General features: G+C 39.3%; 1 protein-coding gene and 1 long non-coding RNA gene across 2 annotated transcripts in view; one reads left to right on the top strand and one right to left on the bottom strand.

The window, feature by feature from the left end:
• The window catches only part of KLHL2 (kelch like family member 2), a 112,503-nt gene that overhangs the window by 64,121 nt on the left and 26,561 nt on the right, over positions 1 to 21,821 (top strand). The window lies entirely within an intron of this gene.
• On the bottom strand, positions 141 to 4,347 carry LOC140700772 (uncharacterized). Its single transcript, XR_012079419.1, has 2 exons — positions 4,125 to 4,347; positions 141 to 374 (listed from the first exon to the last, which is right to left on the bottom strand). It is a non-coding gene; the product is annotated as an uncharacterized lncRNA (long non-coding RNA).

Here is a 21,821-nt window from a genome sequence, read left to right on the forward strand (position 1 = left end):
ACTGCCTAATTGAAGCATGCTCATAGAATTCTGAACTTAAAAGAAAAAAAAATTACACGTGGTATGGTATTAGGCCTGAATACTGAATCCCTTTGTATTTTTCTTTCAAACTGTCAAATTAATAGGCACATGAGAAAGTGTTTACATATGAAATGAATTCATTTTATCTCTGTGGCTTTTTACTCCCTTTCTTGCATCCATGAAAACAATCTTGTGGCTTAAAAATATTCAAAGCATGAGTCTGGTTGCCTTTGCGTGGGGTAGAAAAGTTGGTCCCAAATACAGGCAGCTCTCTTCTTAGATTAAACGCTGGTTTCCAGGACCTCCTGCTGGCATCCTCTCCCTGTGGTGGGCAGAGGCCTGTGACTGTCCAGCTGGGGAGAAGAGATTCTTCTTACAACTTCAGGTGTAGATAAAGGACACGAAAATAACTTATAATTTATTTTGCTCTGAATTTATAAACATTTTAAAAATTCATATTAAAAGTGATTATTAGGAAGTTTCCAATTTTTTAAAATCATTTTTCTAGAAGATAAACCTGACAGAAGTTATAATCCCCCATCTCTACCCTGTAATTGTGAAACCCGATAGGGACAGTTAACTACCGAACGTTCCAGGACCAGTGCTCCCTAATAAGCTCTAGAACCCCAACTTCCTCCAGCCTTCAGATAGTCACAAGAGCCGCTCATCTAAACAGTGCTCCGCTGTGCGTGCTCTGATAACTAAGGGGCATTTGGCACGTAGACCCAAGGAAGGGGTCGTGTGTGTGTGTATGTTTGTGCACATGCATGCATGTGTGTATAGAGAGCATCGGACAGGAGAAATATTCCTGGAATCCCTATCGCATTTATCAAAGAAACAGAGGTGCAAGTTGGTTAGTTGAGGGGAGCAGAACCCGCAGTGCTGCAGTAAAACACAGTAGGCCCGTGCTTTGTGGATTTCCGTGGGGTGGCTGTTTGGCTTAGTTACCCTTTATAAAATTGTTTCAGTGGGAAATGTGATCTGAGTTCCAGAAAGCTTATTTACAGATGAACTTTTAGAACACAGCCCTTCTGTAAGTTGGGGAATGCCTGTAATATGTAACAGTTTTCATATTATCCTTTTGAGTGGGATAAAGAATTTTAAGAAAAACCAAAGGCAAATTTGGATTCATTGATGTGTTCCAGTGCAGCCAATTCTGTTCTTGAGCTTAAAGGAAAATATTTATTCTAAATCCATAAGATCCATTAATTGCTGGACATAGTGAACCTGCTGTAAGTGATTTATAGTAGGAAAACAGAGGAGACCTGTATACTTTTTGGATAGTTTTTTTTGCATAAAGCAAGCATTATTTAATGTATCTTTCCTGGGCTGCTGGTTGCCTCATGGTGCTTGATAAATGTTACTGAATTGTAAGATATAAGGAGGGGGCTGGGGAGAGAATGAATAAAGCAGGATTAATGCAAAAGAGTCCACACTTAGCTCACATGATGTGCTTTAGAACTCTTGGTTTTACTGATCTTGGAACCAACTCAGTTACTGTGTTTTTAAGAGATAATTAGATTTTGTTATGTTTTTCTTTTATTTAAAATCCTAAATTTATTGCGATATACTTCAGAATTTGAACAATTTTCCGCCAGAATTAGAACACCTCTACATCTTAGTTTATAGAGACTCAGAATTATGCCAAGAATTTTTCATGGAAAAACTGTCCCTTTCAACAAAATTACAAAGGAAAATTGATTCTTCATTTTTAATGCACTGTATTTTAAATCAAAATCTCATTTTTAAAAACGCACTGCTTTTACACTGTGTGCCTGAATCTTAAAATTGCTCATTTCTTAAATTTATAAGTAACATTTTACAGCATCTTTTATTATGAAAAGTTGCAACACTTACAAAAAAAACAGTACTCAACAGGTGGTTGAAGTTGGGTACTTCAAAAGTTCGTGGATAATCTTGTTTCAGCTATACTCTTCTTAACTTCCCCCCTTCTGTTACTATTTTTTATATGTAGATTTTTTAATGTAGTCTAATGATCATATAAAAAAGTATGCAAATCATAAACCTACAGCTTAATGAAATTTTGCATCCTCTCGTACTATTTTGAAGCAATTCAGTCATATTATTTCAGTTATATATTTTGTCTTTATAATTTTAAAGAATAAAATGCAGTGACCAACATCATATAATTGAGCTATTTCTATAACTTATATTGATAACTAGTTGCAACAAACTTTCTAAAGTAAATAACCCAGTTTAATACTAAACTGAAATAGTCATTCTTCACAGTGAAAATGTCTTGATTGTTGTTTGTATCTTAAGCAAACAGGAGGTGGGGAGACAAAGAGTGTCTGTTCATAAAGATATCTAGAATTCTCTTTTGCTGCCATAAGGAATGATTGTTTTTCAGTCCTTCCCTCTTTTATTTTTACAATTCAAGCATTTTGTGTCCAGAAAGCCTACCCAAACTTCTAAATTATTTTCAAGTTCAAATTGTCAAGCGTGTGAATAGAACTAGGAGAGTGAAGTTGCTCCCAGAAAAGCGGTAATAGAGGTAATAAGACATTTTTCTTATTTTCTTTAAAATGTCTGATTTTTTCTCTTCCCTGTCTGAGGCAGTGGGCTAAGTCAGGCCTGTTACAGGCCTGTCTAGGCAAGAAAGAAGGAAAGGAAGAAATAAGGAGCAGTAGTAGAGTTCGTAGGTACGTACGTACGTACATACATACATACATACATACATACGTGCGTACATGGAAAGGGGGAGGAGAAAGGGCTGAGGGAGAGAGAAGATGGAAAAGGGAGGAGAGTTTCAAGACCTCAGGGTACTTTCTGATCTGAGGTGGGACTGCTTCAGAGACAGGGGCACTCCTCCTCTGAAAACGCACCAGAGATTCTGGGCGTGAGACCTGCTTCACTCCTTTCTCTTGTAGATTGGAGATGAGCTCTCTACTGCTCATTATAACTAAGTTAAATTGTACAGGTGTAGTGAAGGAATTAAGATGTCCCATGGAAATCTCTTCTGTGAACGCGTGCTTAATTTTTATAATATCAACATCTTTAGAAAAAGTAAAAATGTGGGATACCAAGCGGGGAGGGTAGGAGGTCTGAGCAGGAGGTATGGGGTCCTTGCTCCCCATCCTGGTGGCCCCTCCCGTGGCTTCAGTCATGGCCTGTCACCCTGGCCTGCACTGCTTTTCCAGTGTGTCATGAGCAGCCTCAAACCAGAGATAGTCGAGGGCCACGAGGCCAGGTGACTTGTGTGTTGAGGGCTGGTGTTCTGGACTGTAGTCAGCCTTCGTTACACTCTTGAATGATTTTTTTATTAGCTAGAAAGCTGTATGAAATCATTTTTTTCATACCTAAAAATGAAAATTTTCACACCTACTCCAAGTGTGTGGACTTCTTTGGCGAATGCAGGTTTGTGGACTCCTACTTGCTGTGTGTTTTGAGTGGTGTCCATTTTTTACTCATTTCCCAAATCATTAAGACCTCTGTTTTGAGCATTTTTGCCGGCCTGAAAATACAGAGGGGATAAAGACTGAACTTACCGATTTAGGTGCATTTTTATAGTCCCAGCAAAAGATTCTTTTGGAAGTTAGACTTTAATTTGAAGTATGAATGTAATGTTAACCGTCCTGGTTGATGAACAGAAGTTGCCAATGGTTGAATTAGAAGAATATCCAACAAATTTAGGGAAACATTAAGTCTCAGATTCTTAGTCATTCCTTCATCTCACCACTCCCCACACTAAACATTTGTGAAGCTACTTAATATCTGTTCTGACTAGCCTTTGGGGAAATTTTCAGTATCATTTTCAAAGCAGTGCTCTAGCGGAAGCTCCAGGCTTGATAAACACTTGGTGTTTCTCAGGAACAGGGCTGCCTGTGAAGAAGTCCTTTTCTCCAGTCACTGACATGTTTCCAGTTTATTTCCTGTTCTCTTCTTGCTCTTAACCCTGCTGTCCGTTTATACACCCTAGGCCTGTCCAGGCACCCCAGACTGCCCTGCTTTTAGCCTTCCCATTATTCTTGTACAATGATCAAACATTTTTATGTGCCCAACTCTTTTCATGTGTGTCCCCACTTTGCTTTTGCATGTTGGGGACAAACTTCTTTAAGGTGCACCACCCTCCCCTGACTCACCGGGAAGGTAGGTAGAAGCGTAGACTTGCAGGCTGCTGTTCCGTCACTGTCACCATCCCTGGTTCTGCACTGGCTGGCAGTCTGCAGCATTCTCTGCAGCCCAGGGTCTCTCTAGGCTTCCAGGCATACTTCAGTCTGACAGCTAGATTGTCTTTTTACTTTGTTTCTCTTGCCATCAGCAACTTCAAAATCTGTACTGTTGGCTCCCATGAGATTCCCTCTTCCTCCCTCCTATGACCATTGTCTTCTCTTTCCATTTGCCATTTTAGAACACAGCTCTAGGGCATGTGGAACTTCGTTGGTATTTGGAACTCCAAGGTCTTAGCCTTTGTGCTTTCCATATTCCTGCCTTCTCATGTTCTTGTATTTCTTCATAAATCTGTGCTCTGGTCCCAGTTCTCCCTGTCATCTCTTGGCTGCTCAGCTTAGACCCAGTGGTCAGTCCTTTTAAAGCTACTCTCTTTATGTACGTGGTATTCCTGAAACCGCTGTGGGTGATAACAGGTTAATACGATTTAACCCCTGCTTACAAGGAATTTATAGGCCAGTAGTAGTCAATTCGCACCCAGACTTAGTATATCCAGAGTATTCCTTATTCTCTGTGAAAGCTGGTCCCATAGCTCTGTCTTCTGCAGTCAATTTACCTCAATCATGTGCCCATACTTCTATGACTAAGGCTAGGAATCATAGCTTGGGGTAAGAATCTGTAAAAATGAATTCATGATTTTGAAAGCTGCCTTGAAAGAAAGTTGAGAGCGTGGTTTTAATAATGGTGTCACAGCCTTGACTTTATGATATGCATACTAAGGACCGATGCTGAAAACTCAAGGGTCTGTTGCAATGTTTTTTTTTTTTTCATTTTACAATGCTGTGGCAAATTCCACTGTAGAGCACAATTTTTCAGTTTTACATGAACATACATATATTCATTGTCACATTTTTTTTTCTCTGTGACTGACCACAAGATCTTGTATATATTTCCCTGTGCTATACAGTATAATCTTGTTTGTCTGTTCTACATTTTATGATCCCAGTCTGTCCCTTCCCACCCCCGCCCCCTTGGCAACCACAAGTCTATATTCTATGTCTATGAATCTGTTTCTGTTTTGTATTTATTTATTTATTTATCTTTTAGATTCCACATATGAGTGATCTCATATGGTATTTTTCTTTCTCCTTCTGGCTTACTTCACTCAGAGTGACATTCTTCAGGAGCATCCATGTGGCTGCAAATGGCGTTATGTTGTCGGTTTTTGTGGCTGAATAGTATTCCATTGTATAAATATACCACCTCTTCTTTATCCAGTCATCTATTGATGGACATTTAGGCTGTTTCCATGTCTTGGCTCTGATAAATAGTGCTGCTATGAACCTTGGGGTGCAGGTGTCATTTTGAGTTAGGGTTCCTTCTGGGTATATGCCCAGGAGCAAGATTCCCGGGTCCTGTGGTAAGTCTATTCCTAGTCTTTTGAGGAATCTCCATACTGTTTTCCACAGTGGCTTTCCTTGCTTCCCTCTCCCACTCTTAATGATTTAGATGTCTTCTTTTACAATTTTGTGTTTATTCTTTTTGTAATTCATGGTAGTTACCTCCTTTCCAGTTATGAGTTTCTCATTTTTGTAGCATCCTGCTTCTTTTCTATTTAGAGTAGACCTGTGAATATTTCTTTTAGCATGGGTTTAGTGTTGCTAAACTCTTTTAGTTTTTGCTTGTCTGTGAAATTCTTTATCTCTCCTATTCTAAAGGATAGCCTTGCTGGATAGAGTATCCTAGGTTGCATCTTTTTTTCATTCAGGACTTTGAATATATCTTGCCACTCCCTTCTGGCCTGTAGTGTTTGTGTAGAGAAATCAGCTGAAAGCCTTATTGGGGTTCCCTTGTAACTCTTTGTTTTTCTCTTGATGCCTTTAGGATCATTTCTTTATCTTTGACTCTGGCCATCTTGATTATGATATGTTTTGGTGTGGGTCTGTTTGGGTTCTTCCTGTTTGGGACCCTCTGAGCCTCCTGTACTTGGATATCTGATTCCTTCTTTAGGTTTGGGAAGTTTTCAGTCATGATTTCTTCCAATACCTTTTCAGTCCCCTTTGTTCTTTCTTCCCCTTCTGGAACCCCTGTTATGCATTGATTGGCACGCTTTATATTATCCCATAGGTCCCTTATATTGTTTTCATTGTTTTTTTTATTTGTTTTTCTCTCAGGTGTTCTGATTGGGTGCTTTCTGTTGTCCTGTCTTCTAGGTCACTTATTCATTCCTCTGCATTATCTGGTCGGCTCTCATCTCAGCAAAGGAGTTTAATAATTCTATTTGGCTCTTCTTTATAGCGTCTGTTTCATTTTTGACATATTTTATATCTCTAAACACTATTTCTTTTAGTTCCTTCAGTACTTTAATCACTCCTTTTTTGAAATCTTGATCTAGTAGGCCATCAATGTCTATTTCCTTGATTGTGCTTCCAAGGGATTGCTCTTGATCTTTTAATTGGGAGTGGTTCTTCTGCTTCTTCATATTGCTCATATCTCTCTGGCACTGTGGCCAGTGGGTGGGCTGCTCACTCCCCCTCCCGATGCCGCAGTCAGATGCTGTGCTTGGGCGAGGTAGGTGGGTGGATCGCGCCCCCTCCCAGCACGGTGGTCAGGTGCTGTGTTCCTGCCAGGAAGGCGGGTGGCCGCCCACCCTCTCCCGGTGCAGGTTGCTCCGCTGCTCTGCAGCTGCCCTCTCCACCTCAGGTCGGTGCTCCATAGGCGGGCTCGAGGAAGACTGTGGAACAGCCCCGCCCCTGCTCTGTGCCAAATCTCAGCTCCTTGTTTGTCTTGGAGTCGTGAGTTCTCTGAGGTGCCAGGGCAGAAAGATCCTATCTGCCTCGGGCTGTAAACAAGTCTCAGTCCTGCCTAGGAGGTTGCAGAGCCCCCGGATGTGGATTCAGCTCTCGGCCTCACCCCTATGTGGGCACTGTGCACAGGAGGACATGGCAGCTGTGGCTGCGCCCTGCCTCTCTTCTTGCGAGAAGTGCCAGTAATGGCGCCACCGGTCTGAGAAGGCAAAGGCTATGGCGCCCTTCCCCTCAGGGCACACCAGCCTTGTTGCTTTGCTTTTTTCGCAATTTATGGAGGACCAAGGTTGTTCTGCTCCCGTATCCCCTCCCAGCCATGCCGTGCAGGCCCCTGCAGTCCCCTGGGGCTGCCTCAGTGCAGCCACCCTCGTCCTCCACTCAGCTCAGGTAGCCTGTCTCAGCCCCCAGCTGCTGGCTTTCGTCTCGGGCTGGGTGTCGCAGGGACCCTCTGTGCCCGTTTAACTTAGTTCTGTCGGTCAAGGGGTGCTTGGGGCAGATTTGAGCCTCAGAGGCTCCCCCTCCGTCCTGTTGGCCTCTCTGTTGGAGAGGGGAGACCCAGCGAACGAGCGCTGTTCCTCCTTTGCCGCTCCCGCCCCGCGGGACCGGTCCTGCACTGTTTTGCTTTTTCTTCTTTCTTTTTTCCTTTTCTCCTACCAGATTTTTGGCGTCTTTGTCTTTCAAGGAGGGCAATGTTCTGTTGGAGTTCGGCAGGTGCTCTGGTTGGCTGAGTGGGTCCGTAGATGTGAATTTTGGTGTATTTGTGGGAGAGGGTGAGCTACAAGCATCCTTCTACTTCGCCGTCTTGCTTCTCTCTCTCCTATTGCAGTGCTAATTTACTGATATAGAAGATTCTTCCTTTGGAGAATAGTGAAAGCATGTGATATATACCACTTCTTAACTGAATTCATGCAGACGGAAATGACACTTCTTAAAAGAATTAATCATTTTGATATTCTTAAAGTTATAATGGTCCTCATTTATGTCCTAATAAACTACATGCAATCTCTCTTTTCTGCTTTGTTGACAGTTTTTCTGTCTGAGATGAATGAGTTAGTGCTTTAAGGTTTCACCAAACTGTCAGTATAAATGAAACTGTTGGAGATATATAAATATGAATTTTTCCCCTAGAGTCTAATAGTATTCAGAATGAAAGAACAGAGTGTTAGCACTAATTGGGAACCTTAGCAGTTACCTAGCCTAACACTTTATTAAGAAAATGAAGACTAGAGATATGTTTATTTTCTCCCAAACACTTTTCTCTCAGGGATAAGCTGTTTGTGGGTCTAAAATACTGCTGTTGCCCATACACTTAACCTGACTCCTCAGATGGGATTCTGCAGTAGACGGAGTATTGAAGAATTATGGCCGCCCCTCAGGGCATTTAATCTTGATCAAAAAGATGCTTACTGTTTAGAAATCAAATATAAAGGATACTTTGTACCTTATCACAGGACACGAAACAAACAGAACTTTGGACTTGTGTTGTTGATTTCATTGGACTTAATTTGGGTTGAGGGACCTGAGCCCTTACAGACCTAGTGTGACAAATCCTAGGGACCATCTTTCATTTCTTGATAAACTTATTTTATTTGCAGGAGGGAAGCCAACAGGAAAGTTCAACTGCTCTAGAAAGTTAGGTTTTTTTTATTTATTATTTTTGGAAGAGGTACTGGGGACTGAACCCAAGACCTCATGCTTGCTAAGCATGTGCTCTGCCACTTGATCCATTCCCTCCTCCAGCTGCTCTAGAGAGTGAAGAGATTCCCTATATATAAGGAAGAATGCATATGTACATTATACATGTACAGTACGTGTGTTTAATGTATCTTGCATATTCATGGTGTGGTTCATACTACTTGGACTCAGTCTCCACTGCAGTTATGGCAGTTGTTCAGAGAGAAAGGAACTGATTATCAAATGCTGGCATAATTAGGTTGGCTTTACACAGTAGCAGAGTAAACTAGTAGAAGCAAATAATTAATGCCACAGTATAGGCTCTGTGCTACAAAAAAGAATAATCTGTCACTGTGCTGGTGAGAGGACTGGAAAGAGTAATTGAGGCTGGGAAGAGTGAGGACTAGAGTAGTGAAGATGGAGAGGAGGTAGTGGGTCAGGGAACTAGGCCTGGATATGAGTATGGGAAACAGACTAGACTCCAAGGTGACCTTCCCTTTAGCATTATATTTTAGGTAAAACTTTGTAGGTACATTTTAGTGTGTGCATATTTCTTGCCAGTGTGCAGTAGCTGCTAATTTTTACTATACCTTACTGAGATACAGTCATCTGAATACGAAGTCATTCAGTGAAAAGAAAGAATTTCTTGTCTTAGGTCCATGACAAGTATTAGGCTTATATTGGCCAGAGCAATCCAAAGATGTTACAGCTTTCATTGATAGTAGATTCAATAGCAATCAATAATGCAGTTGTGTCTAGAAAGATGATCAGAACAGGTGATTAGCTCACTCTGTTCTGCCCAGGTCAGACCATATCTATGAAATTGACTTCATTTTCAGTTACATGTTTTGAGAGGGACTGATGAACTGAAGTGCTGAATTCAGAGTCAGGATGATGTTGAAGACCCCAAACTATGTTGTACAAGGAGTGGTCAAAAGGCTTAGGAATTTATAAACCTTGGAAGGAAAATTCTGAAGAATATAATGCTCTCTGTAAAAGTCTGAAGGAATTTCATAAGAGAAAGATTAATCTTGTTCTGTGGTGGGTTATAAGTAGCTCAAGGGCGATATGACTGCTTTGCTCTCTGCTGATGTGTGCAAACTGTAGTCAACATTTTGGAGTTAAATAAAAGAACAGACTAAACCTCTTTAAAAAAAACATCTTGGAGGTTACTCTTATATAGGAAATTTGTGGTCAGGTGACCTTTCAGATCCCTTAACAGCACTAAATCTTACAATTTCTTATGGCACTACTGAGAAAGATTCCCAGGATTTCTGAAACAATTCATTTTAGGATTTAAAGAGAAGAGATGGAGGAGGAGGAAAAAGGGCATTGTTTCATGGGTGTAGAGTTTTAGATTTTGCAACATGAGCATACTTAACACTACTAAGCTATATACTTCAAAGTGGTTAATGTGGTAAATTATGAGGAATCAGCTGTTACTGAGACTTTATTTAGCCTTGGAATCATTGTGGATAATAGAGCCACTGTGACCCAGAAAAACATGGGAGGTCAGGCAGGTGTATGGAGGAAGATGTAGGTGGATCTTAGTCTTGATTGCTTAAGGAAGAATCAGCAGTGAAATACAGTATCAGTTTAGAGATCCTGGGTAAGATTATGAGCAACAGCCAAAGACAGCTTGGCCAGTAGAAGATCTTGATTTGTTTTGAGGAGATAATCAACAGACTCAGCCAGAGAATCTTTGTCAAGTATTAAGCCAAGAAGTGAAGCAAAGTCATCAGCATAAAGATGCATGACGATTATAAAGTCCAGACCACAGAGCTCAAAACAGACAAAGTTAGTGGCCTAAAACAATAAATAATGTGGGTTTTAGAGGTCTGCTTGTATGTGTTACTGGGTGTATGGTGTGGGGGTGACTGTTTGTTTAAAAAAAGATGCTTAGAGAGATTATATGGAGACTGGCAGATAGCTGGAAATTCAGTTACTGGGATTTGGGAGAGAGGTTGAGGATGGGAACAACCATACTGGGATGATAGTTGACAATAACTATGGACACAGAAACGTGTATTAAATGGTAAAGGAGAACAAGCAGAAAATGAAAAGAGGACCCAAGGCAGTCAGATCCATAGGCAATACCTAGTTTTAGGGAGCTGACAGAGACAGACTGAGTAGTTAGAAAGGCAGAAAAAGTATTATAAAATCCAAGCTAGGAGAAAGTGTCTTTAGGATTAAATACTACATAGGGGTTTAGAAATACTAATCCCAAGAAAAAGACTTTCAAAGAACAATTTCAAGAGAAAGCAGGCCAGAGGCTGTGTTACAACACATAAAGACTTGAATGCAGCAGCACGTAGAGGCTTCAGTATTAAGATCTGTCCTAAAGAACTTGTGTGAAGACCAGTGGCCCAACTTGGGGAGGATAGCAGATGTTTGTTCACTGAAGTCAAGACAATAAAACGCATTGACCCTCTGTAGTAATACTTAACTTCCTCACTGGGGACAGACCTTGATAGGCCTACTTCGGTGATATTTTGTTATTTTTTCCCTTTGTTTTAAAAGTGTCGATCACTAGTGTTTTCACATTTTTGGGTCATGGGCATAAGACATCCCTCATTCTTGCCTTCCCTCCCTATGCAACAAATATTTCTTATCTGTCGGCAAACAAAAGTGCCTTTGTGGGAGCTCTGGGATCCAGTACCATACTCTAAGGGATCCTAAAGGAAACTTGCTTGCTATGCATTGGACAGTAGACAGGCAGATGTTGGTCTTGACTGTGGACCCTGATGGGACCTGTGAACCAGTTCCAGCCCCTCTTAGCTGCAGTCTGGAAGCCCCTGGAGAACACTGACCTAGACAGTCCTCCACAGATGAGAGAGCCTTTGTGGAAATCCGGGTTTCTGGAGAAGAAGATTTAGCATTCCACTGGAGCAAGAACAATGGGTGCACTAGAATGTGAGAGGAGCAGTTTGCACTTCACCTGCATCACCCCTGCCACATGATGGCACAGCTTAGGGCCAGGAGAGATGCTCCTCTGCCTGTGGTTCAGAAACAAAGGAGAAATACTTTCCCAGACACAGAGACTGAGAGAGTTCTGCTGTAAAAGAAATGCTGAAAGGATTTCTTCAAGCTGAAATCAAAGGTGGTGAATTACTAACATAAAAATATATGAAAATATACATCACACTGGTAAAGGTAAGTATATAATAAAAATTAAGAATACTCTAATACTCTAAAGTGATGATGTAAGATTAAAGGACAAGAGTATTAAAAATAGCTACAATAGTTTGTTAATGAATGCACACTGTAAAAAGAGTTAAATTATTGTACATCAAAAACCATAAAAGTTTGGGGGAAGTAAAAGAGTAGAGTTTTTGTGTGTGATTAAAGCTAAGTTGTTATCAGCATAAAATACTTATATCTATAAGATGTTTTATGTAAGCCTCATGGTAACCACAAAGCAAAAACCTACAGTAGATACATAAAAGATGAAAAGAAGGGAATCAGAGCACACTACTACAGAGAATTTTCACCTTGCTAAGGAAGACAGCAAGAGAGGAAGAAAGGAACAAGGGAACTGCAAAAACAACCAGAAAACTGTAAGATGGAATTAGTAAGGTCTTACCTATCAATAATTAACTCTAAATATAAATGGATTGAATTCTTCAATTAAAAGGCATGGAGTGGTTGGACGGATTTAAAAACAAAAAAAACAAAATACAAGACCCAGCTGTAGGATGCCTCACTTCAGCTTTAAGAGCACACATGGGCTCAACGTAAAAGTTGGAAAAGATATTCTATGCAAGTGGAAACCAAGAGTGCAGGGGTAGCTATACTGATGTCAGACAAAATGGATATTAAGCCAGAAATGATAACTAGAGACGGAGAAGGTCATTATATAATGATAAAGGGTTCAATTTGTCAAGAAGATATAACAGTCATAAATATATATGCACCCAACATGGGAGCACCTGAATATATTAAGAAACACTAGCAGATCTGGAGGGAGAAATAGACAACAATAAAATAATCATAGGGGACATTAGTACTCCACCTTCAACAATGGATAGATCATCCAGACAGAATATCAACAAGGAAACATTAGATTTAAACTGCACTCTAGACCAAATGGACCTAACAGACATATTCAGAACATTCCATCCAACAGCAGCAGGATACACATTCTTCTTGAGCACACACACAGCATTCACCAGGATAGACCATGTGATAGGTTATAAAACAAGTCTTAACAAATTTAAGAAAATTAAAATCATACCAAGTATTTTTTTTCTAACCACAATGGTATATAATACTAGAAATCAGTAACAGGAGGCAATTGAAAAATTCACAAACATGTGGAAACTAAACATAGTCCTGAACAACCAATGTGTCAAAGAAATCAAAAACGAAATTTAAAAATAGCTTGAAACAAACAAAAATGAAAAAATACCATACTAAAACCTATGAGAGTCTGCAAAAGCAATTCTAAGAGGGAAGTTAACAGATAAATGCCTATATTAAGAAAAAAGATCTCAAACAACCTAATTTTATATGTCAAGGAACTAGAAAAAAAAAACCAGCTAAGCCCAATGATAACAGAAGGAAGGAAATAATTAAGATCAGAACAGAAATAAATTAAATAGAGACAAGAAAAGCAAAAGCAAAAAGGTAAATTAAACTAAGGGCCTTTTTTTTTTTAAAGGATAAACAGAACTGACAAACCTTTAGCTAGATTTAGAGGCAAAAGAAGACTCAAGTAAATAAAATCAGTAATGGAACAGGAGACATTACAGCTTTTATACCACAGAAGTTCAGACGAGTGTAAGAGACACATATGCCAACATAACCTAGAAGAAATGGATAAATTCTTTGAAACATACAAGTTACCAAGGCCGAACCAGAAAATCTGAACAGACCAATAACAAATAAGGAGATTTTATCAGTAATCAAAAACTTCCTAACAAAGCAAAGTTCAGGACCCGATGACTTCACTGGTGAATTCTATCAAATATTTAAAGAAGAAATAACACTAATCCTTCTTAAACTCTTCTGAAACATTGAAGAGGAGGGAGGACTCTCAGATTCATTATACAAGGCTAGCATTACCCTGATACCAAAGCCAGAAAAGGAAATTACAAGAAAACTACGGGCCAATATCCCTGATGAGTATAGATGCAAAATTTTCAATCAGATGTTAGCAAACTGAATTTAGCAGCACTTAAAAGGAATCATACACCATGGTCAAGTGGGATTTATCCACAGAATTAAAAAATGGTTCAGTATCTGCAAATCAATAAATGTGGTACACTACTTAATAGAATGAAAGATAAAAATCATACAGTCATCCCAGTTGATGAAGAAAAAAGCATTTGACAAAAAAACAGGATCCTTTCATGAGAAAGGCTCTCAGCAAATTGGGTATAGAAGGAACATGCCTTCGACATGATAATGTCCATATGTGACAAGCCCGTACCTGATACCATACTCGGGAGTGAAGAGTTGAAAGCTTTTCCTCTACGGTCCGGAGCAAAACAAGGGTGCCTGCCCTTAACACTCCTATTCAGCATAGTACTGGAAGTCTTAGCCATAGCAGTTAGGCAAGAGAAAGAAAGAAAAGGCATCCAGTCAGAAAGGAAGACGTAAAATTATTTATTTGCAGATAATATGATCTTATATGATATGATCTCCACCAAAAAAAATAGTTGGAACTGATCAACAAATTCAATTGCATGCTACAAAATCAGCACACAAATCAGCTGAATTTGTGTACACTAACACTGAAATATATGAAACAGAAATAAAACAATGCCATACACAATAGCATCAGAAATAATAAAATACTTGGGAACAAATTTCTCTAAGGAGGTGAAAGAGCTGTTTGTTGAAAACTATAAGACTTAGATGAAAGAAATTGAAAAAGACACAAATAAATGGAAAGATATCTTGTGTTGATGGGTTGGAAGAATTAATATTGTTAAAATGTCCATACTGTCCAAAGCCATCTGTAGACTTAATGCAGTCTCTCTCAAAATTCCAATGGTATTTTTCACAGGAATAGAAAAAAAAATCCTAAAGCTTTAACGGAACCACAAAAGACCCCAAATAGCCAAAACAATTCTTGGGAAAGAAGATAGCATCACACTGCTGATTTCAAACAAAGGTATGATAATCAAAGCAGGGTGCTACTGGCATAAATATAGACACATAGACCAGTGGGACAAATTGAGAGCTCAATAATAACCCCCTGCATATATGACCAACTAATATTTGGCAAAGTATTCGAGAGTATTCAGTGTGGGAAGTACAATCTCTTTGGTAGATGGTGTTGAAAAGCTGGATAACCACATGCAGAAGAATGAAATTAGACCTCTATCCTACAACACTTAACAAAAATTAACTCAAATAGAATAAGGAATTATACATAAAACCTGAAACCGTAAAACTCCTAAATGAAAATAGGGAATAAGTCCTTTGACGTTAGTCTTGGCAGTGATTTTTCAGATATAACACCAGAAGCACAAGTAACAGGAGCAAAAATTAGTAAGTAGGACTACATCAAACTGAAAAGCTTCTGCACAATGAAAGAAATAATCACCAAAATGAAAAGGCAACCTACAAAATGGGAAAAAAATTCACAAATTGTATATCTAGTGAGGGGTTAATATCTAAAATATATAGTGAACTCGTGTAACACAGTATTAACAAAGCATAATTACTATTCCTTTTTTGTGTTGAGAACATTTCAAATTGACTCTCCTAGCAACTTTCAACTGTGTAATGTGTTATCGTTAATGGTAATCACCACACAGTAGGTTAGATGCCCAGAGCTTACTCATCTTACAACTGGAAGGTTGTGTCCTCTTACCTACATATCCCTATTTTCCTAACCCCTCCAAGCCCTGGTAACTGCCACACTCTACTCTCTGTTTCTACGATTTTGGCTGTTTTAAATTTCACATGTAAGTGATATCATATAGTATTTGTCTTTATCTGACTTATTTCACTTAGTATAATGTTCTCAAGTTTTGTTCATGTGGTTACAAATGGCACAATTTTTTTTTCCCATTGTGGGTGTGGGGTGTGTGTGTATGTTGTCACATCTTTTTTCATTCATTTGTTGACACAGGTTGTTTCTGCATCTTGGCTATTGTGAATAATGCTGCAGTGAACACAAACATACAGATATCTCTTCAAGATTTGATTTCATTTCCTTCAAATATATACCAGAAGTGGGATTGCTGTTTTATTTTTACTTTTTTGAGGGACTTCCATACTGTTTTCCATAATGTCTGCTCCAGTTTACATTCCTACCAACAGTGCACAAGGGTCCAGTTTTTCTCCATCCTCATCAGTCTCTTGTCTTTGTGATGATAGCCATTCTGACCGTTGTCAGGTGATCTCTCATTGTGGTTTTGATTTGCATTTTCTCTGATGATTAGTGATGTTGAGCATCTTTTCATATGCCTGTTGGCCATTTTGTATGTCTTCTTTGGAAAAATGTATATGCAGATCCTCTACCCATTTTTTTAATTGGATTGGTTTTTTTGCTGTTTAGTTGTAGGAGTTATTTTTATATTTTTGGTATTAACACCTTATCAGATGTATGATCTGCAAGTCATTTTCTCCCATTCCTGTAGGCTGCTTTTTCACTCTGTTGACTGGGTCCTTTGATATACAAAATTTTTAAGTTTGATGTAGTCTCATTTTGTTTTTGCTTTGGTTGCCTGTGCTTTTGGTGTCATATATAAGACATAAGAAAAATTGCCAAGTCAAACATCGTGAAGTTTTTCCCTCGTGTTTTCTTCCAGAGTTTTATAGTTTAGGGTCTTAGGTTTAGGCCTGTTACCCCTTTTGGATTAATTTTTGTGTATGTATAAGATCAGAGCCCACCTTCATTTTTTTGCATGTGAGTATCCAGTTTCCCAACACAATTTTTTGAAGAGACTGTTCTTTCCTCTTCAAGTGGCAACCTTATCAAAGATCATTTGACTGTATACACAAGTGTATTGAAAGATGTACATTGAAAAAGTCTCCCTTTTACCCTTGTCCTTCATCCCCCCTCACCCCCTGCAAAGGTAGTCACTAGTGTTAGTTTTTGGTTTTTATGTTTTGGGTTTAGGGGGTTGGGGAGGCTAGATAATTGGTTCACATGGTTCATATAACAATACAACGTACAAAGCTATCCACTGAAAAAATTTGTTTCCATGCCTGTCTTACTTCCCTCTTCCTTAAGTATGCCCTCTTCTATAGGTAATTGTTTTTATTGGTTCCTTTTATAGCTTTCCAGTGTGCATGAATCTATAGTGTTATTGTTACCGAATCCAAACTTGTTCTTCTCACGGCCCGACAGGCCAATAAGTCGGGAGATGAGGTGGCAAGGAATAGCAACTTTATTCGAAAAGTCAGCAGACAGGAAGAGGGCAGACTAATGAACATCCTGGAGAACCACCTTATCCAAGTCAGAATTCAGTCTCCTTTTATATTAAGAAGGAGAGGGGTTGTGGTTGGTTGTTGCAGAATTCTTGGTGTAGGAATCCAGAATCCTTTGTCCTTGCAGCTGTCCACCTATGTCAGGTCATTGTGCCTCTGCAAACCTCGAACAAGACAAATGTTATTCTCTGTTCTGCAACTTTTAATCTCTCTGTGTGTGGGAAAGCATTATACTCTTAAAGGTCAGGGCCTTGAGAATGGGCTATTTTATATATTTCAAGGCTGTAGGCAGTGTTCTTTTACAAAATGTGCAGAACCAGCATGACGAAGCACAGACAACAGAGCACAAGGTCAGAGCAAAAGGAACAGTCAAATATGGAGTCAGATTTGTTCTTCCCTGTTACATTATCCTTCCCTTTTCTTACACAAAAGGTAGCCAACGTGCTGTATACTCTTTTCTGTGCCCTTTTTCTCTCTGACAGTATTTCCTGAAGCCGTTTCCATAGCATGAGCTTTCTTGTTCTTTTTTATAGATGCAGACTATTCCATTGTATAGTTGTACTGTTTTAAACTAATTTCAACTGATAAACTCTTTTTTTTTTTTTGCAGTTATTAAAAACAGTGCTGCGGTCAGTGTGCTCTTTCATAAGTGGTCAGGTGCACTTGTAGGATGATTTCAGTATTGCTCTCTGGAGAGCTTGTACTGATTTATTTATATTCCTACCAGCAGTATGAAATAGTACACTGTTTCATTTAATAGGGTTTTGTTTTGTTTTGTTTTTAATTTTGTCCTTCATGGTTTTGTGGCTTGAGGCCAAGGAAGAAATGTTCATATCATGTCATTTTTATTGGCAGCAGTGGTAATATGAGAGCATTTAACAAGAGGAACTAAGCAAGCATCAGAGAGACAAATAATGATTTATATCGAGAACATATAAAATGACAGATGGGCAGCACTGACCGTCTTGTCTTCCCACGGAGTCCCTGTGAACCAATTTCTATCCAAACATATTTTCAATTGTTTTTGGCACCTAGAAATTTAAATACATGTATAGTAATCTTAAAATTGAGATTTGCCGCTGTCATTTGTGCCAGAGTTCATGTTATTTTAATGTTTTTGAAAACGCATGTAAAATTTTACTAACTGATTCATTAAAGGGATTGTTCTGAGGGCATGATACTTTTTAAATATGTGTTGGAGAAATGGCTTGCCCTGTAGCCAGTGTCTCACATTAGATGACTAAAATTTGTGACCTCCCCTCACACAAAGATCTTCCTTCTGAGGTGGTCAGGAGTTTCCCTTTATAAATGTGGTTTAGATTTTATATATTCCCATAGAAACTTTGTAAAGTTCCTTTTGCTCTTACAAGTTTGACATCAGGATTTTTTTTCCCCTCTAACATATATAGACTTAAACTTTTTCCCATTCAGATGACAAGAGTTACTTTATTTTAGTTCAAGAGAATTGGTTATAGACACTTTTAATAAATGTTTTAATTTTAATGTATGCTATTATATATACACTTTTAACATAGGCAACCTTTAGTGTTTTTAGTTTGATACTAAGTGAACTGGTTGAAGTGTTAAGGTCGGTAGGATCATATGCAGAGCAAGCCTGGGCTGAGAAGAAACAGTAGGAGACGCAGGCTGAGGCATCGGAGCACTGAAATAGCAGAAGACATTCTGGAAACAGTGAGTGAGGGTCGGGCCAAGGATAGTGGCCCTGGGTAGTCATGAACCCTGCTGGCTTGTGGGATGAAGTCGGGCCACATGCACTGTGTGAGCTGCTGTAGGTAAGCGGGTGGAGTCTTCAGGCTGAGTAGGAAGGAGCAGTAAAATACTAAGATCAGGTGACGTTACATCAAGGAGATTATTCACAAGACAACTTTGTGCAACCAAAAAAGTTGAAACTATCGGTCGTGCCCCGGAGTGCCTTCCCGTGACTGAGCTGGTCATCTGGTGCATCTGGGTGCATCGGGGGGGGGGGGGGGGGGTTGCAGCAACAGTCCGACCAAGCTGCTGTCAGTTAGCACAGCAGAATATTTGAATGCTCGTACTGTAATTGCTGTAAATAGATGAAAGGCAGGCCTTACAGTGAACGAATTTACAAGTGATGCCAAACATGCCTTCGTGTTTAGTGATGCACCACGCATTTCCCAGGCCCTCTCCAAAGAAAATATAATATGGAGGGAGGGCTGAACATTAGATTCCAGCACTGAGAGGTTTCACTAAGTTGTTCAGGTAGAAAGTAGAATGTATGTGAGGGTTGGAACTATTTAAAGATTTGTATATGTCTGCAGTGACATTTTCTTTGAACGTTTCTTCTTTCTCCACTTTTCGTTTAGACTAGTGTTTTGGTAATTGGTGAGGGGGATGGGGGTCATTTGTTTGAATAACAGCTATGTTATGGTTTTGACAGTATAGTTGTCCCTGTGTATTCCTGGGGGACTGGTTCCAGGAGCCCTGCTGATACCAGCAACCGCGGTTGCGCAAGTCCTCTGTATAAAATGCTGGAGGATGAATACAGTTGGGTTTCGCAGCCACGGATAGGAGAGGGCTGATCATACAGTTGTAATAGTTGACTGTATTCCGTGCCCTCTTAACTTCCCTTTATCACTAGTAAAGAGCTCTCAATGAATTTAGAGCCCAGACTTGACTTTAGATAGAGTTTACTAGTGTCCTTATTTCTAAATTAATGTAACTGCTAATTTTTTTTAAAAAAATCACCAGATTTGCTTTTTTAGCAAGTCTGTTTTTCATATTGATGAGACAGAGTCTAGGGTAACTCATACAGTCATGATATAGAGAAGTTATGTTCTCTTTGTTGTGTTTGTTACCACTAGAGATTTTTCCCGCAATGAGAAGTATGAGGAGGCTAGGAGTCTCTTTGGTTCAGATTTTAAAATTGTAAAGAAGCTTGGTGCAAAATCATTATAGACCTATGTTTGGAAGTGAAATTATTTTATGAGTAGGAAAAAGAGGTTTGTATGCACTTGTCTTTTGTTCAGGAGCTACTGTGTATTTATCTTTGAATTTCCAAGTTGCTGTCATAAACATTTTTTAATTTATATACTGTTGCCAGATTTTCACTAAAATGAATTTATCTCTCAATATTTGGGAACTTCAAATATAAAGAATCTCTTTAATGTTTTTCTTATGTTCATTCTTTAAAAAGCAAATCCAACCACTGAAGAAAAGTTTTTCCTTATTTTTTATACGTAAAGACTTCTGAAATATTTTTTATGTAAATGTTGTGTGAGGTGAGGAAATAGTAGGATCATATTCAGATGTAGAAAGGACCCTTGTAATTAATTATGGTGATTTATTAAAATCTATAACCCTATTTAAAATTTACACTAGGTTTTAAAGTACTGTTGTGATGTAATACTGTAGTAACGACTAGATAAATTAAAACTAATAAATTATAAGAAATATAAAAATAGTAAATTATAAGGACTAGGTATATGTTAAAAATGTATATTTAAATTTAACCTTTAGTTGGTATTTTTTCAAATACCCATTTTACTTTTTTCCAGTTTGACTTTTGATTACAGATTCAGTTACAAATTAATCATTCATGTTGTTCTTCCGTAGTGCATTTTTGGACTAATACTCTTCATGTATTTGTCAGAGCACTCGTAGGTTAATAGACAAATGCAGTGGGCAGTGCCAAGTTCTTCCTGTATGGTCCCTCTCCCTGTGGTTTCTATTAACGTCTTGCTTTAGTGTGGTGCATTTGTTACAGACAGTGAGCCAGTACTGACTGATACGTTATTATTAATTGAAGTCGTGGTGTATGTTAGGGTGCACTGTGTTGTACATTCTGTGGGTTTTGACCCGTGTATACTGACGTGCATCCACCATTATCCTCAAGCTCAGGTTCTTTCCTCCATCGTGTCCAGTCTACTAATAAACCCATCAAAGGCATTCTTCATTTTGCTCACTGTGTTTCTGATCTCTAGCATTACTTCTTGGTTCTCTCTTAGACGTTCCATCCCTCTGTTCACATTACTCATCTGTTCTTGCGTGCTGTCTACTTTATCCATTAGGCCCCCTTCGTATATTTATCATGGTTGTTTTAAATTGTGTTTTAAATTTCCACTCTGGTAAATCCAGCATCCTGGCCATGTCTGGTTCTTATGCTTGCTCTGTCTCTTCAAGTTGTGTTTTTGCCTTTTGGAATGCCTTGTAATTTTTTCTTGATAGCCAGATCAGTGAAAGGAACTGCTGTAAACAGGCCTTTCATGCAGTGGTGGTGAGGTGTGGGAGAGCAGCCTTCTGTAGCCCTGTGATTAGGTCTCAGTTTGTTAGGGAGCCTGTGGCACTGGACTGTGGAACCTCACAAGTATTTCTCAGGTTTCTCTCTCCCTCCCGAGGCTGGACAGGATGGCTGGAGTGGGCAGGAGTTGGGTGTTTCCCTTCCTCGGGTCAGTTACGCTCTGGAAAACTAGCTTCTGCTGAGGGCAGGCATGGTTAAGAACAGTACTTTGGATATTTCAAATTATTTCATTTTTCCTCCTCATTCCAGAAGCCAGAGGGGATTTTGCTCTGATATTTACTGTGGAAACTGGGTCAGCCTCCTAGATGTAAATCTCACTGTATTGTGAGGATCCTCCTATGACTGAGCCCCGCTGAAGTTTTAAATCTCAGAGTGTCCACGCTGAGGCTTCCTGCCCTGGCACAGGTTCCCACATGGAGTCTGCTTGTGACTCTCTGCCCCTCAGCTGCGGCTCCCAGTATTCTCCTGTTGCTTTCCCCAGCCTTGGGGGCATGGGTCTGCCCTGTGTCCACTGAAAGGGA

The sequence above is a fragment of the Vicugna pacos genome, chromosome 2, assembly GCF_048564905.1.
Source record: "Vicugna pacos chromosome 2, VicPac4, whole genome shotgun sequence".
Classification (NCBI taxonomy): Eukaryota; Metazoa; Chordata; class Mammalia; order Artiodactyla; family Camelidae; genus Vicugna; species Vicugna pacos.